At 37.3% G+C, this 15,314-nt stretch overlaps 1 protein-coding gene across 2 annotated transcripts in view; it reads right to left on the bottom strand.

Annotated features, from left to right (window-relative positions):
- PLA2G4A (phospholipase A2 group IVA) overlaps positions 1-14,117 on the bottom strand; it is a 160,990-nt gene extending 146,873 nt beyond the window's left edge. Inside the window, exons 1-2 of one of the 2 annotated variants that reach the window (XM_065937206.1) lie at positions 14,013-14,111; positions 13,579-13,777 (exon numbers count right to left, since the gene is read on the bottom strand). The gene's annotated coding sequence lies outside the window, so the exon portion shown is untranslated. Of the gene's footprint in view, positions 1-13,578; positions 13,778-14,012 lie in introns of both variants that reach the window. The other variant, XM_065937205.1, reaches the window with a different exon arrangement.
- Positions 14,118-15,314: the final 1,197 nt, after the last annotated feature.

The raw sequence follows: 15,314 nt of genomic DNA, 5'->3' as shown, positions 1-15,314 counted from the left end.
ACTATTTTAAGTTGCTAAGCTATTTTTTGGTGGTGTGAAGCAGGCTTAAGATATGAATCTGAAGGAGAAGAATAACTGAGTTTCTCTCGGTGATTGGTTAAATAAAGCTTGAAAAGAGTCATTTTCATCTTTTACACTCTTTTAGATTTGAATCATAGTTATTAGATGCTGACTTACAAATCCTACATGGATGGTTTTTTAAAAATTCCTCTTCTCACAATGGACCTAGAGTCTATCATACAGAGTGAAGTAAGTCAGAAAGAGAAAAACATCATATATGTATATATATACATATATATATATATGGAATCTAGAAAAATTGTACAGATCAATCTATTTGCAGGTCAGGAATAGAGACGCAGATGTAGACAACGGATGTGTGGACACAGAAAGGGAAGGGGAGGATGGGATGACTTGAGAGTAGCCCCGACATATATACACTACCATGAGTAAAATAGACAGCTAGTGGGAGCCTGCTATATAGCACAACAAGAGAGTTCAACTTGGTGCTCTGTAATGATCTTAAGTCATGGGATGAGGGGAGGTGGAGGTGGAGAAGGAAGCTTAAGAGGGAAGAAATACCTGTATACATATAGCTGGTTCACTTTGATGTACAACAGAAACTACTATCATATTGTAAAGCAACTGTACTCCAAAAATAAAATATGAAAAAAAAGTTTTTAAAAATTTTCTTCCCCACACAGACCACTATGGAATAATGCCTCACTGACATTGAACAAACTATATTATGCTCATTTTCAGAAAATGTTCCACCTTTTGTTTAAAAGAAACAGATCACGGAGAGGAATCAGTATTAACACTTCTTAACTATACCTAACAACGTGGCAAAAAATGCCAGGAAAAGAAATGGGTTTTGAAAAGTGCATTTATTTCTCCAGACCAGACAGTTTGCAAATATGTCCCCCTAGACATATCTGTGTTTTGTTGAGGGCTCCACTCCCTCCGTAATTGCTGCCTCTTTTTATGACGTACTCAAGATTGCCACAGCAGGGAAAGCCATATCTTTTTCTAAAGAAAACAGTCCAGGGAAAACCCCCAGGAAAACCGTCATGCTGGCTTCAGTGTTTCACGAAAGCCATTTTATTACTGGATGAGTTATAACATTCTGGAGAAGTTTTACTTTTCAACTCACACTGTAACTATTTAAAGCAGCCACTGAGGTTGATCTCACAATTAAAACTGGGATGCTGACTATGATCTCGAAAGGGAAAAAAAATGAAAGAAAAAATAGCAGGAGTTGTGGAAGATCAGAGGCATGGTATACCCACCCATCTCATGGGTTACTGGGAAGCTAAACCACGAACCATGACATGAGCATTCTACAAATCCTGGATTGTGTAACATTTAATATGAATTCAAGTTCATCATTCTGTTTTCAGGTTGTAAGAAGTTTTAGAAGGGGCTTCAAGACACTGTAAATGACAATTCACTTTTGAAATAATTCAAAAATTTAGTCTTTTGCAGGATTAAGAACTCTGTTCATAGGAAGTATGCATCTGAGGAGGAATTCTCAGGAGCCCTCAATATGTTTTGTGTCTTGGATTTCTTTGGCAGTCTGGTGAAGCCTACAGATCCCATGATATAGTCTGACACTGAAAAAGTCTTAAAATAAAAACACTAGGTTACAAAGGAAACCAATTACATTGAAATACATGGAATCTATGCCGTGTAGTAGGCCTCTTAAATGGTATTTATACATGCTTTGAAGGCGTGCATTTTCTCTCGCTACCTCTGTGGAGTATACCCATGTAATTCTAAAGTTCAGCGTAAAATTTTTGAAGACAAAAGAACTTACACAACTATAAGGGGTAGAACAATAGAAAACAAAACTGCTTTTGTATTACCCCTGCTAGCACTGAAATAAACATGTAAACCCAACCTGAATGTTTAGGGGTTACATATAATAAGCACATGGAAAAGGAAATGGCAACCCCCTCTGGTATTCTTGCCTGGAAAAGCCCATGGACAGAGGAGGCTGGAGGGCTGCTGTCTGTGGGGTTGCAAAGAGTCAGACATGACTGAGCGGCTAACACACACAGACATAATAAGCATAGGTTGAAATGAACTAGAAATACTCATTTGCTCCAAATTAAGAAGTTTACATTTCCTCAACCTTTGATTAACAGCAGAGAACAGAGACAGGAACATTAATAAAACTGATAAGAATGTTTCAGTTGAGCTTCTGCTCATGAGATATAAAGCCTCAGTGGGTTTGTGAAAATGCAAAATTACCAAAAGCAAAGTTACTCTCCTCCCTTCATTTTGGACAGGAAGAAGTTTGATAACTATACCACAGCCTAAGGAAATATGGGCAGCACCAGGAATAAAGTCCAGGATGACTTTCCAACACATGTTAGACATGTGTCATTGAAACAGGGAGGGAAGGAGGACAAAGAGGCATCTCCTGAGTGCCAGGCAGTGCATCTGAGAAACATCCAAGCCAGAAGCAAACTCAAGTTCATCTGATCACAGCGAGCTTCCTCTCCATATCTCCCTGCCCAGCCTGACACACACAGATTCACTGCTTCCATTCATGGAAGCACCTAGCCATCAGCAGCATAAAACTAGAGCACTTCAATAAAAGTATTTATGAAAAATGACTATTGAATCAAAAATTCATTAAAATGAGATTTTTTTAAACTTTGAGGAAATACAAGAGTCAGTATTTCTTTTTATTTAATCTTTATAAAACTTTTTATTTCATATTGGGATATAGCTGATAACAATGTTGTGATAGTTCACGGTGAACAGCGGAGGGACTCAGCCATATGTATACATGTATCCATTCTCCCTCCAACTCCCATCCCATCCAGGCTGCCTCCGTAACATTGAGCAGAGTTCCCTGTGCTGTCCAGTAGATCCTTGTTGGTTATCCATTCTAAATACAGCAGTGTGTACATGAAAAGACCGTTCTTTTCAATGGTGGATTACAATTACTAAATGTTTCAGCTCTCTTTACATTGCACAGTTGTAATGCTTCCAAGTCTATAACCACTGTCTTCAAGGGAGCACTGAGGTGGCCTTAGGAGCTTGCAGGAGTTGAGGAGTAAGATATAAACCATACACAAGAACCCAGCAAGACATCCAAGAAAGGTGGGCAAGGCAACAGTTAAACATTTAGAACTTAACAATCTATCAATTAGGAAGGAAAAAGAGCCCAGCAGGGTGGCTCCTGGAAATAGGTAAAGTCTCTGAAGTAGAGAACCAGGCCTACCAGTTGGCTAGGCCCAGAATCCAAGAGTTTAAAAGAACAAAGACTCAATCCTTGCCAATCAGATGCTGGAAATCAGGCTAATTTGTGACTACTCCCTACTAGTTAATAATTACCCTAGAAAAAAGGATGTGTATTCTACAAGCTCATGAATTTCTATGTATTTTTGTTTAAGGTGTTTTGTTTTGCTTGCTTTGTGTATTTGATGGTTTATTTTAAGGATTTCTAGATTTTCTTTCACTCTTTCTAGATTTCTTCCACTTCAGCTGAAACAAAACAAAACAAAACAAACCTCTCCAGAAAAACTTAAGGCCATTCTGGCTTCTCTAGGCTTGCTCCTAGCATTTAAACATAGCTGGGGAAAAACCACCTAACCTGGCAAACTGGTTTTTAATCTTAGGTTCACTTTCTCAAATCTCAGAGACATTCTCACGACTACACAGCATCTTTCTAAATTGTTCTGGGGCCCTTGTATGCCAACACTAGAAAGACTTTCTTCTCCCCTTCCAGTCTATCACCTGACCCCATCCTCACTCTTGGCTGTGACCTCATTTCCCTTCACTGAAGAAGCAGAAGGTGGCAGGGGGAAGTTCCCCATCTTCCCACCAGCGACTCTGCAAACTCCTCTGCCAGGCACTCGGGTTCTCCTTCCTCCTGTCATGAAGGAGGCAGAGTTCCTCCTCCTGTTGTGACCCATGGGTGGCTTCTGAACACAAAATCCCTCTGTTTTCCTCAGGTACTTCCCTCTAATGGCCATGCTTTTCTTTTCTAAGGTATCAAACTTTACTTTCTACTAGATCATCTGATGGGTAAACTTTGTTACCCTCCCCCTGACTTCACATTCCTTTTCCCTTCATGTTTCCACTTTAAAAAAAAATAGTAGGAATACACCACTTGCTTTAACAATTATGGTTACTATTAAAATATCAATAAATTACCAAATAAAGCTGAAAAACAATCCCTTCTGACCTGTTTTCTAGTATTGAAGATTGCCTTCTCCCTGGATGTTTTTCTACTCCCTTCTTCCACCAGTGAACATTCTGGTGTCTCTCAAAAGACAAACTCCCACTTCTACACTCTATGACCACGTCAGTACCAAAGATGCCCCAGCATAACTTCTCAAGTTTCTGCCAAGAGTATGTCTCCATTTTTATGTTGTGTTTCATGGACAGATTTCTTGAAAGGGCCATTTGCTCACGGTGTATCTATCCATGTCCTCAGAGTCCTTACTTCCATTCTCCTCTGCCATCTTATTGAATCCCCACCACTTCACTGGAACTGCTCTTATTAAGACCACTAATGACTTCCATAAAACTAAAAGGCACTTATCCTTGGAAGGAAAGTTATGACCAACCTAGATAGCAAGTTAAAAACCAGAGACAATACTTTGCCAACAAAGGTCTGTCTAGTCAAGGCTATGGTTTTTCCCAGTGGTCATGTATGGATGTGAGAGTTGGACTATAAAGAAAGCTGAGCACCAAAAAATTGATGCTTTTGAACTGTGGTGTTGGAGAAGACTCTGGAGAGTCCCTTGGACTGCAAGGAGATCCAACCAGTCCATCCTAAAGGAGATCAGTCCTGGGTGTTCATTGGAAGAACTGATGTTGAAGCTGGAACTCCAATACTTTGACCACCTGATGTGATGAGTTGACTCATTGGAAAAGACCCTGATGCTGGGAGGGATTGGGGGCAGGAGGAGAAGGGGATGACAGAGGATGAGATGGCTGGATGGCATCACAGACTCGATGGACATGGATTTGGATAGACTCTGGGAGTTGGTGATGGACAAGGAGGGCTGGCGTGCTGCGATTCATGGGGTCGCAAAGAGTCGGACACGACTGAGTAACTGAACTGAACTGAACTGAATGACTTCCAAGTTTTCAAATGTGGTTGTCAACTTTCCCATCCTGTTTCTCTGGAACCACTTTGCTTCCTTGGTTCCATGACATCATCCTAACTACTGGTTTTCCATTGGATTTCTTGGTTGTTCCTTTGCAGGCTTATTTGCAAATGTTGTTCTCTGTCTAAAGCTCCCATCTGAGCTCCACCACCCTCAATCCCTTTCTCTTTCATACCTGGCTTCTCAACCCTCACATCCCAGTTTAAATTTTACCTCCCCAGGAAACCTTTCCTTCACCTCCCCAGGTTAGCCTGTATTAATAAAGTCCATTTGCTCCTCTTATTATATATCATTTGCTGAATTATTATCTCTCTCCTCCAAGAAGGAATTAACTCTTTATTCAGGTATGTCATAAACGTAGCACAGTACCTAGCATGTAGTTAGTACTAATTGAAACATACTGAATTCGTTAAGGAAAAAATGTGCATAGCCCAGAAATCAAACATTCCTGGATAATACTAGCATCTGCCTTTTTTTCCCCTTGACCAGCAGGCAAAATTCTTAAGTGAAAAAGAGAGTACAGACTATCTAAGATGCTTTCTCTAATACCTCTTCTTCTTCTAAGAATTAAAAAAAGGTACATATTTCCTACTCTTTTCTTAGGTATGTTACACATACTAATGAATGTGTGTGTGTGCTAAGTCACTTCAGTCCTGTCCGACTCTTTGCCACCCCATGGGCTGTAGCCCACCAGGCTCCAGCTCTTCCCTGGAATTCTCCAGAGAAGAATACTGGAGTGGGTTGCCATGCCCTCCTCCAGGGGACTGTCCCAACCCAGGGATCAAATCATATTCATGAACAGTATCTAGAAATTCTTTTCTTCACAGAAAATTATAATTTCTACAAGACTGCTCTTTTTATTGTGACAATAGCTCATAAGGTATTAATCAACCAAGTCAATTTATCAATTTAACACATAATTTAAGCAGATAGTAAAATTTTCTGCAAACACTGAATGAGTCTCACAAAACTGGTTCTTTTATTGCTTTTCACTGACAACAGAGGGGTCATTAGTGATAAAAAATAAGAAAAAAATCTCATATAAACACTGTGAACTTTTATATATTTTAAATATAAACCCCTGGTTGTCACTGCCTCAAAAAATAAGTACCACACATCTTAATATTTTGCAACTAAATTTTTAATTAAGAAATCTTTTTAAATTAGAATTTTTGCTGTGAGAAATCAGTCTAAAATATGTTAAGAGCACACTTATCAATGATATAATGATATTCTGAAGTTATATTTGAACATGAATTCCCATTCACACTGAAAGCAATGATTTTGAAAACTGTTCCATGAACTACAGAAATTCCCTAAAATTGTCTCTTTGAGATCTAAGTTCATATAACCTCGACCAGTTTTAAACTCATCTGCCACTTCTTCATGACAGTTGCATGGAAAGAAAGTTGATATCTGTAAGTAGTAGATAATAACAGGGATTGATGGATACTAAGAAATCTTAATTAAAAACGCAGGAATCTAGTATATCCTCATAACCATATGCATCTCTAGATACTTTCCCCCAGGATGCTGTTCTAGAAATTCTTACTTATTTGCTCTAAGTTACTTTCCTTACTGGACAGGTGGTGCTAATGGTAAAGAATCTGCCTGCTAATGCAGAAGACACAAGAGACATGAGTTTGATCCCTGGGTGGGGAAGAACACCTGGAGAAGGAAATGGCAACTCCCTCCAGTATTCTTGCCTGGAAAATTCCATGGACAGAGGAGCTTAGCAGGCTACAGTCCATGGGGTTGGAAAGAGTTGGACACGACTGAGCATGTATACACACATTCACTCTCACATAATATTGCATCATAATACTCACATGATATTGCATCAACTACATATAAAAAGACCACAAAATGGGCTACCTTTTTGTTTCAAGAAATAAAAAATGAGCGCCTGGGGACATTCTGGCATTCCAGTGGTTAAGACTCCAACGCTTCCACTGCAGGAGGAATCAGTTTGATTCCTGATTGGGGAATTAAGATACAGCATGCCAAGAAGAGGCTGAAGAAAACTTACAGACACCATTTATCTCCCCTTAAACAATCCCAGGCAGACACTGTCTCTTCTACAATTACAAGTGCAAGAATCTCGCAAGAATACATAAAGGGTCTAATGTCTCAATTTACTGCTGAGGTATGACACTCAACTTAGTTATTTTGTTGAAGCTGTGGACATAAAAGTATGGGGCAAATAGGAAGCGTGTCAGTTTACTGACCAAAATTCAGGAGCTACCTGCTGACCTAACACGTCAAGTGCAGTTTCATCTAGCAGTCAAACATGATCTGCTGTGTATTATTTATGATGAAGTTTTATATATATGTGTGTAATAATAAGCCACTCTATAACTAAAGCTGATTTTTACTCCAGAAAAAAAAAAAATCTAGTTTAGGTAAGCTACTGAGTTGTTTGGAAAGGTAAAATAATGATGAGTTTTTCATACAAATGATAAATCCAAAGTCAGAGTAACTATTTTGATACAAATGCTTTAAGCTAACCACCAATGTTAATAAGGCCAAAAGAACTATAGGTTCTGCAGGTTGTACTCAGAATATTCTAAAAGAATGCTCTATTACCAAATAAAAGTAAAACCTTCGGTAGAATTAGTGTTTTTTGCACAACTCATAATAAGTCTATTTTGTATTTTTGGATTAAACTGCATATACCCTATTTTCTTAAAGTAGTATATATCTCTATACAATGCTAAATAGTTACAAAGTAAGAAATTCTAAATTATATAATACTTCTTGAGACTTCCCTGGCAGTCCAGTGGTTAAGACTCTGTGCTTCCAATGCAAAGGGTGCAAATTCAATCCCTAGTCAGAAAAACAATATTCCACATGCCCTGTGGTACCTCAGGCAAAAATAAATTAATTAAATGAGGGGGAAAAAAAGGAAAAAAAATTTTAATTAAAAAGGAGCTAATTCAACAAATAAATAAATCATATACTACTTCTTCAATCATTCTTAAACGTTTATGCAACTTCCTCTATTATGTTAATCAGTAATCCCATTATAAGAACAGAATAGGTAATAGGGGAACTGTTGGGATGTGGACTTTCTAGTTCTCCCCCTATAATTTTTCTGATGTTAACACAAACAGGAAGAGGTTGACAGCCTTAAATAACATGCATCAAAACTGGAAATATAAACCAATCAATTAGTCAATTGAAGCATACAAAATATATCAAAATGAAAATCATAAGACTAAGTAAGCTAGAGCAAGTCCCCAACATATGAACTAGTTCTATTCTAACAACATATGCATAAATCCAACAAAGTTAGCCTAGGTACCCAATTAACACAAGTGACTATATAGTACTGTACTGTAACGGGTTTATATGAATAATATTTGTCACACAAATAATATGTACATAAAAAACCAGCACAAAATAAAGAAAACATTTTAAATCTTACTGTATAGTACTTTGAAATGTACGGTAGTATGGTATGACAGCTGACATACAGGGGCTGTGACATATGCTCGCATCTTTGCAAGTTCACAACTTGAAGGTTTGTATACAAGAGACTTTCGGTATTTAACTGTCCAACAACACCTCTTTCACATTTGTAAAATGTGAATATCTGCTCTGCTAATTTACGTGGTTATTATGTAAACAAAGTTTTTAAGCAATCTCTTTATAAACCACAAAATGCTATGCAAACAAAAGGTATTATTGTCCCTCTGATATTTTGTTTCAAACTAGGTAATCAGAAAATAACTTGTAAATTAAATAAAATGAAAAACAAAGCTCGGTGTTATAAAAATGAGGTTTTCATATTATGGAAGACTGAAATCACACATATTATGGGTATTTGTTTTCTAACTCAAAACAGACTATTACCTAAAATGCATAAACTTCCCTGCAGACCTCAGAAGTCAAGCAAATGAGGAAGATTAAGGAAAAGGGAGCAACTGATTTACAAGTGCACTCCACCTCCCTGTGAAAAGGGAAAGAAAGGGAAATGAGTGCAACGTGGTCTCAGCCCTTCATCTTTGACTCAGTGGTTACTAAACTCTGCCAGGGATCACTTACAGATGATTGCTGAGCTTCACTAAAGCTATTGCAACTCATTCAGTAAGCAATCAAGCTGGTGGTGCAGCTTCATAAACCAGCTTATGGAGAGCACTGAGTTATTTAAGCTTATTTTATATTTGCATGATGGAAAAATAAATTATATTTTCAAAGAATGTTCTAAGGGTGGACCAGGAATCAAAGAGAATCCAAAAATAAGTGAGAATCACACACTGGCAAGGGTAGCAAAATTTGGGCACATCTCTTTTTCTCAGGTGTGTGGTGGGATCAAAAGACAGCAACAAAATCAGCTCTGTTGCACTGTTTTCTTTGGAAAGAACTCCAGAACCAACTCTTTGGTTCTCCCAACTGTCACTGCCCTAGCGGCCAAGGAGTAGAAGATGAATGGCTAAAGCTTAAATTCATTGTTTCTAAATTGGTTCTTGACAAACATGGACACCGTTTCTCTTACAGAGCCTTTAGAAAGAATCATCTATAACCCTTAGTCCTGTCTCCATCTTCTCTGCATTAAGCAAGTCTGGACGTTCCTAAAGCTGTGGGAGATTCTACAAAAGTTTTGGCCCTCTTCTCGGAAACCTCTTCTACTTCCCTGATTTTGTAGAAAATGACAGTCTATGAGAATAAAAATAACTTGCTTTCATTTTTCTATGCATCTCACCCACGTTTTAAGAAAAGTTATCAGGAAACAATATGAACAATCCTCTAAACTCGAAAAAAGCAATGTTTACAGAATTTCTATTTCCATTTCAGAATTATTGAGGACCTGAAAGGGCCTTTGATTATATAAGTGATATCCATTGATATTTACCATATTAGAAATTAAAACTGAAAAAAAAGATTTAAAAATCATATTAAAAGAGGCAATTCATAAACACAGACACAGAAGAGGCTGCCATGAAAACCGTTCAATCTTATTTCTGAAAGAAATGCAAATTTAAACAAGAAACTATTTTCATATAACATTTGTTTCAGTTTTTTGATTTTCTGTTATTTGTTCTGTTTGAATATTAACATCATGTTGGCTTAGGGAAATTATACTCTTTTTCTATTTATAAACGGATACAATATTTATCAACAGAAAGATGACAAAAATAAAACTAGCATTCCCCAATAGTTTGCTGAATATTTTTTAAATCCTCTAGATACTCAATAAATATTATTATTAATCTTTTACAGTTGACAAAAGAACATTTTGATAAAGCTTTTGACTTAACGATCTCACCTGTCCTTAGGAGAACTTTTAATAGAACTTGAAAAATACATTTCAAGAATCTATCCAGGACTTCCCTGGTGGCACAGGAGATAAGAATCCAGCTACCAACGCAGGGGAGACTGGTTCGATCCCTGTCCAGAAGATTCCACATGCCACAGAGCAACTAAGCCGGTGCGCCATGAGTGCTGAAGCCCCAGAGCTGCAACTACTGAGCCCTCATGCTCCGGAGCCTGTGCTCCACAACGAGAGAGGCCCCGCCAGTGAGAAGCCCAAACGCTGCAACCAAGAGTAGCCCCTGCTCGCTGCAACTAGAGAAAGCTGGCACACAGCAATGAAGACCCCGCACAACCGAAAATAAATAAACAAACAAAAAAATTTTTAAAAATCTATCCAAATGAAATAAACAAACATTTATACTCAGAGGTCCTAAGTGAAACACTATTAAGAACAGCAGAAAAATTTAATTCATATAAAGATCTAGCAATTTATAATCAGCCAACACAGAATTTCCATCAACAAAAAATTAGATCTTAGATCCATACTCTCTGGCTCATGGCTAGATTGCCATCACTTGCATAGTGCCTGACACATAGGAGGGCTCAGTAATATTTGTTTATTATATGAATGAATATTAAAGGAAAACTAAAGACTATAAAAATGTCTGGAGAGAAAATTTCATGATTGAGGAGAAGCATGTTACGAAACAGCATGAACAGCGCGTTAAATTAATTAAACACGGATGTCACTAGACTAAGGTGACCCTAATGCCACCACAACCTGCATCAGCAAACCAAAATCTAAGCCAGTAAATGCCTCAAAGTTACAAACTCAAAAACTAAGGACAATCATTCAGAAACAGCCTACTAAGCTTTAAGCTGTAGCCAATCAATAAATTCCTTACTCTGCTTCTGCTTTTCCTCTATAAAATCTCTCCCTCACATAGAGTCAGTGAAGCACCCCCAACCACTTATGGTTGGACACTGCACCACGCCGATCACTTTTTCTTCAAATAAACTAAAAAATTTTTAATATGCCTCAGTTTATCTTTTAACAAGTGTGATCACAACTTTGTGAAATATACATATGAATGAATGCATTATAGAAAAATGTCTAGAAATACAAAGAGATGTATATACTTGAGTTCCTTGTCTCTATGCTGATGCATGCTAGTTACTAAAAAAATATTTCTGATTGAATAAATGATATTTTAAAAGTAGTTACCCCTTAGGGGACTATATGTACAGTTTTCCTTTTCTTCTTTGTAATTTCTATATTTGACAAGATTTAACCAATAAGCATGAATTATCTTTGCAATAAATAAGAATATGATAAAACATAATTATGCTGGGAAATATTAAGAATTTTGGAGCAAAAGTTGCAAATATAGACTTCCTACAATCTACTAAGAAAATAACATGTATCTTACTTCCCTATTATGTTTTACTGATTGCATTTGGTGATAAGAAATATCAGATGTTACAGAAAAATGGTAAGCTTAAGATTGTACAGCTAATTACTATTGGAGTGGAGTCTAGAATGTAGGTCATTTGATTTCCAGGCAAGTAGTTTTTCCATTACACTAATTATTTAGAATTCTGAAACACTAAGTGAATAAATGCAATATTTACTATAAGGCAGTTCTTTATTTATATGTGAAATAATTTGCTAATTATTTTATACTGTCAGAAAACTCTAAAATTCTAAGAAATATTATGTTTTCACATGACATGAATCATTTGGAGAATCTGAAATTCCTAAAGGTGTTTAAAAATTTGTGCATTTTACAGGAGCATATGTCATTATTCGGGGAAGGGGTCTATAGCTTTCATAAGATTTGTTAAAGGGTCTGGAAAAATAAAAAAGAAGTTGAGAATGACTAAAGCTTAACTCTGCAAGCAAGAGGAAGGAAAAAACTAATGGTAAATAAAAGGCATAAGAGAGGAAATGGAACCACAGCTAATTCTGTCTTCCTCTTTTTTATTCCTGAAACATATTTTTTTAATAAGCAAATGATTTGGTCTTTATGACTTTGCTTTCTAAGCAAACACTAGGAAAGATGCTGATGGGTTAAAAACACAGGCAAATTACCTCTGTGGGATAAGCTTTATCAGGTACTGTTAGCAAGAAGCTGATAAATGTAGAATGTAAAAAAAAAAAAAAAAAATTAACATTGCAAGTCACTTTTGAGATATTTTTCATTCATGTTTAATTGAGAAAAGGAAAATTATTAAATAGATTTCTTAGTTTCTTGTCCCATGAAATGTGCTTCCCCTACAGGAAGTTTGTAAAGCAGTTTTGAGCAAATGCAGATTAAACACTTCTCTGTGCATTTCACAATTATTGCTTAAATGAAAATGTAACTCTTTCTTTGCCCAATGAAAGAATCAAATACCTGTTGGTTAATCCCAATATTCAACTTGATCAGCAAGGTCTAGAGATATCTGGAATATAATTCCAAGACTCTTAAGCAAGATTTGTTTCATTACTCTTCCCTGCAAACATCTCTTAGGCCACAATTTCAAATTTGGGCAACAGAAATACATGTAAATCCATGGCTGATTCATGTCAATGTATGACAAAAACCACTAGAATATTGTAAAGTAATTAGCCTCCAACTAATAAAAATAAATGAAAAATAAATAAATAAAAACAAAACAAACAAACAAAAAGACAGAAATTCCCCTTGAATCCAAAAGGTTATACATGCAAATATCATAGCTTGAAACTGACATACACCCAAATGGTCTGCCTCCAGTACCTCCATCTCCCTTAGATGAGTAAGTGCTTATGTCATCAACCAACCTGAAGACCATTTCTTGTTTTACTTTTTGAGGTCATTTCTAAGACTAAAGTGAGTACAATATAGGAGACTTAAATAAGTTAAACCACTATCATTTCAAATCCAAGTGGCTTTTTTATTTTTTTTAACAAATGCTTTCAATACAAAATTACTAAATAGTGTTCACACTCAAAACTTAACTTTCTTATTTGAGCATATCTTTTCCACCTCTAGTTTCAAGCTCTGCCCTCCTGGCATGTCCAATAACTTAGAAGGACGAATCAGAAGGCCAGTCATTGTACGATTAGTTTTTCAATGTTGTCTGTCTTTTCGCATAACACTGCCACACGTTAAACACCCAGGTACGCTTTGCATAAGTGACAGAAATGACGGTGCTTCAATTAAACCTTAAATGAGTGGATAAATTCCTTCGCTAAAGATCCTCAGGGCTGTCAATCGGCAGGTTGCAGGACGATGGGCATTGGCCACCACCGGGCGGCCTCACGTGGAGCTCTAACTAGAGCCACCTCGCCGCGGTTCTGAACGTTAGCTTTCTTTCCGGGCTGTAAATGAAGGAAACGCCTTATCTCGGACTCCACAGTGCATCTAGACCCCGGAAAGCAAACTGGCATTTGTTAGAAGGAAATTAAGGCCCCCGATCTGTGTCTCATTGCAAAAGGCAGAGGACAGGCAGACTTTGGAGAGAGCGGTCACCCCTAGCCTTGCCTCCGTCCCTTCTTCCTTCCAAGCAAGGTAGGAACTAAAAGTTAGCGAGAGTGGGAGACAGACCTGGAGCGAGCGGGGTGGGGTGGGGTGGGGGGAGAGTAAATAGATTGCTTACAGTTCCCAGAGTTACAATGAGATCCGTCGGGCTCCTTTACGCCTCTGGTTTTCCGTCAGGATCCTTTCTTAGCCCGGGACCACAGAGAAGTTCAAGTCTTATCCTTGGTGGGAGGGGCTAAAATGTGGGCTGGTTTCCTCTCCTCTTTGCAGATGCGTTAAGGTGGAATTAAAGAGGAAGGGAGGGAAAGCGCTGTTCTCGGAGGAGCTAACATCTTAAATGTAAATGTTTACTTTTTAGAACTAGGAGTCTGAAGTCAGCCAGCGCGCGCAAAGAAAATGTAAATTAACCAGCTCTAAATTTCATGGATGCTGTGTGTGCCTGTGTGTTTGAAAGTACTTCTTGTCCTTAAGTAGCTACTGCTTCCTCCTTTTTTTTCTAAACAAGAACTCAATTGAAAAGATGAATAAGCCAGAGCATTTTTTTTTTTCCTCTTTACAAAGGCAAAGTTTATAACGAACCTAAAATATAGGCTATACATTTTGGAGATGAACTATTAGACCACTTTAAAAATGAAATCTATTTAAATATTTCCTCCCCAAACACCAAAGGCCAGTTAATAACCACGTGTTTGTAAATTTAAGATTAAAGACATACCAAAACATGTAATACACATGTTGAGATTTAGGGGGGGAAAAAATCAAATCAGGTTAAATCAGAAATCTGCAAAGTAATTTCAAATACCCGATGTCACAAAGAAGGTATATAGATTAAATTTATCCAAATTCCATAAGAATCAATTAGTGTCTTTAAAGACTGACATATTCATTTAATATATCTTGTTTTTCAAACACAGGATCTTCTAATTTGGTCTTTTTTAAATTTCTTTTTAATTAGAGGATAATTGCTTTCCAGTGCTGTGTTGGCTTCTGCCATAAAACAGTGTGAATCAGCCATAAGTATACATATGTCCCCTCTCTCTTGAAACTTGCTCCCACTGGCTACTGCATCCCCCCTCGGAGGTTGTCACAGAATACCATGTTGAGCTCCCTCTGTTACACAGTAATTTGCCATTAGCTGTCTACTTTACATATGGTAGTCTATATGTTTCAATGCTATTCTCTCAGTTCATCGCACCTTGTCTTTCCCCACTGTGTCCATAAGCTTGTTCTCTATGTCTGCGTCTCTATTCCTTCCCCACAGATAGGTTCATCACTACCATTTCTCTAGATTCCATATATGCGTTAATATATGAATATTGTTTTTCTCTTTCTGACTTACTTCACTCTGTATATCAAGCTGTAGGTTTTATCTTTCATATTGAGCACACCCTTTTAAAACATTTTCAAAGAATATAACTTC

The sequence above is a fragment of the Muntiacus reevesi genome, chromosome 5 (assembly GCF_963930625.1).
Source record: "Muntiacus reevesi chromosome 5, mMunRee1.1, whole genome shotgun sequence".
Lineage (NCBI taxonomy): Eukaryota > Metazoa > Chordata > Mammalia > Artiodactyla > Cervidae > Muntiacus > Muntiacus reevesi.
The sequence above is the reverse complement of the archived record's forward strand: the minus strand, read 5'-3'. Positions and strand labels throughout refer to the sequence as shown.